Source organism: Pteropus vampyrus, unplaced genomic scaffold, assembly GCF_000151845.1.
Source record: "Pteropus vampyrus isolate Shadow unplaced genomic scaffold, Pvam_2.0 Scaffold34, whole genome shotgun sequence".
Lineage (NCBI taxonomy): Eukaryota > Metazoa > Chordata > Mammalia > Chiroptera > Pteropodidae > Pteropus > Pteropus vampyrus.
In genome coordinates, this window is record NW_011888815.1 from 5369682 (window position 1) to 5372591 (window position 2910).

General features: G+C 50.2%; 1 non-coding gene across 1 annotated transcript; it reads right to left on the reverse strand.

Annotated features, from left to right (window-relative positions):
- Positions 1–515: 515 nt before the first annotated feature.
- On the reverse strand, positions 516–634 carry LOC111738082. The gene has a single exon (XR_002779673.1). It is a non-coding gene; the product is annotated as a 5S ribosomal RNA (ribosomal RNA).
- Positions 635–2910: the final 2276 nt, after the last annotated feature.

Genomic DNA, 2910 nt, shown 5'->3' on the forward strand with positions numbered 1-2910 from the left:
TCCCAATCATTACTTTCCCCTAAAATGTATACTCGTCCCAATCATTACTTTCCCCTAAAATGTATACTCGTCCTCTTGCATATTTAATTGACTCTGGTATTTAAGTCCATGAAGGGAGCTGTCCCCAAGGCAAAGACAACAGAGAAATCAAGTCGCCGTCACTGGTACCAAGAACGTCATGCTCTGTCACTTAACTCCCAGGAAAGGTTTTCCTGGACTGTCTTTATATCTGAGCAATCTGCCTGGTGAAATTTCCTTGGCCCATTTCATTTTCTTTCCTTCAGGCCCCTTCTCCTTTTGACTTTTTCCTTCAGAGGTTCTGGGTGACAGGCGGGGGCACTTCCTGGCACTGGTCATGGGCCCGGGACCCTCCACGCAGACTCTCCTGGCACTTGTTTTTTTGTTGTTGTTTTTTTGTGTTTTTTTTGTTTTTTTTTAGGCGAGGCGACCCTTGGTTGACCTCACAGGTTGCAAGGACTTTGTCAGCTTACAAGCCCTTATTTTTTTATTTTTTATGCCTACGGCACCTGGTCTTCCTAGATGGTCTCCCGTCCAAGTACTAACCAGGCCTGACCCTGCTTAGCTTCCGAGATCAGACGGGATCGGGCTCGTTCAGGGTGGCGTGGCCGTAGACGGCATTTGTTCTTGAGAGGCAAAGGAAAGAGGTGTTCCGGAAGCATCTCTGCCTCAGGCTGAACATCTGTGGAGCCGCTTGACCTGAGTAATCTCCACGAGTTCTTTGACAAGCATGTAATGTGCTTTATTTCATTTCGTTCCCATCTAAACAGTGTGAGGTAAGTACTCTCTTAGCTCCGTTTTATAGATAAGGAAACTTGGGGCTCAGGGTGGCGGCCTCTAGTCAAGGCAGCACGAATGGCAGACAGCAGGGGGTCTGAAACTGGGCCGTTCGAACCTCTCCACTCTGCTGCCTTCCCATAGTATTCAAAAACCACCCTCTCTTAAGGTCCGTTCATTTTGATCATTTTAACGGTTTTCTCAAATCAATCACTCAGCGATCCAAATGAATAACGACCGATTTAAGACTGTCTGATCAAGGATCGGTAAGCAGGTGAGGTCATGGGCACCGAGGGAGCATCTGGCGAGGAAGATACACTCACCTCTGCCAGATGGCATTCGTGTGGCCTGGGCTTTATTTGAGCCACGTCTTAAGTCTCGAAAGTTGTAGCCGAACCCCTGATGGCCAGTGCCAGCTGGCGATGTTCACCGTCACCCATGATACAGAAGGCCGCGAGGGGCTACTTTTTGCCAGGGCCTACGGAACCGCATCGAGGTGTAGGAGCATCATTGCACCTGCTGTAGAGGAAAACGTGATGATGATGAAAGCGAGCGAGGGATCCTCCATCAAACAGATGAGGATACAGTAACAGCTCTCGTCCCGCAGGTGATTAGAATCGCCAGCCGGGGACCTGATCCCTTCAGACTGGTAGATGCGAGACTCTCCGAAGGGAAAAGGAGCCGAGCTCAACACTTCGCTGATGGCTTCCGGGGGGACCTTGGGCGGTCATGTCCCTCTCTGAGAGGAAGCAGCGGGGACATCCCAGGCAAATGCGAACCTGAAGATGCAGCCCCAGCTGTCTCCGGGTGAAAGCCAGCGAGAAAGGAACAAAGAGGGACGAGGGCGGCGTTTGTCACCCCACGTCCTCTGCTTTGGAGGCATTGTGCCGGACGCCTTGGAAAACAACAACGATGCTGATACCGTCTCCCCGGCTCCTCGAAGTAGGTTTTCACGCTGTCCTATTTAAGAAGGGATCCACAATTCTCTGCCCGCACCCCATCTTCAGTCCTGCAGTAGCCGATGGGGGCCGGAGCACGTCCAGCTACGCCGGCAGCTCCCGCCAGAACCAGGCTGCGGGCCCAAGCTCAAAGCCACGTGAACCGCAGTGACAGGCTCGTTTAGAAACAAATTAGAGGTTAAGTAAAAAGTGCGTGACGGAGGCAAAAGCGAGCCTGCCTGTCCCCCTTCCTGTCGGTTACAATTAGAAAGTGCCTGTGAGCTGCGTGTGTCAGGAATATGAACGTGGAGATGTCACTTGGGCGGCCTCTAATTGAAGCCGGGATAAATGGAGTGGAAAGGCAGCGTCTAATCCAATCAAAACATGAAAAAGGTATTTTGACATGTAAATTACAAACTTCCTGTGTATTTTGTCTCCCCAATTACACCCTCCCCTGTCATGGGTTTTTTTTTTTTTTTTTTTTTAAATTATATCTTAATCTCCCAGTCTCCTAATAATTATGTCATCAGTCTTGGGCCCTGAACACTGTGTAATGGTATTTTATGGGATGTGTCATTCATTATTAGCTAAACTCACTCTGTGTCCCCGGCGATACCGTATCTCGTGGTGTGTGAATATGGCTGGTGTCAGCTCCCGCGCTGTAAAGGCGACAGCGGCTCCGCTTCGTGATGATGTGGCGGTGGGTTTGCCAAGTACTTTTGCGCACTTAATCCAACTCATCGGTATTTGATGTGCGGACACCCGACACTTTCTTTTTTTTTTTTTTTTTTTTTAACGGGATGGGCGATCGGTTTAAAATACAAATCTCTCGTCACTGGGGCTCGATGAAAAAGCACCCACCTGCCCACGCACAGAGACTCCCCTGCCGCTCTTAACGAAATAGCCGATCTTGAGCTCACGCTGTGGAGACGACAAAAAAAAAAGTCAGGTAGGGAAGGGGAAAATGGCAGTTTGATATGCAGAGAGGGGTCTCGCCGTCCTGGAGGGAGGCACTAGTGACTACTGTTACAGATTATTTCTAAGCAGAAGAAATCCTTAGCGGTCACCTGGCCCAGGCCCCTGGACTCGCGGGAGAAAGGACGACAGCCCCCAGGTGAAGGGCTGCTCCGTGTCTCACTGTTCGCTGGAGGCAGAAACGGAACTAGATTCTAGATTC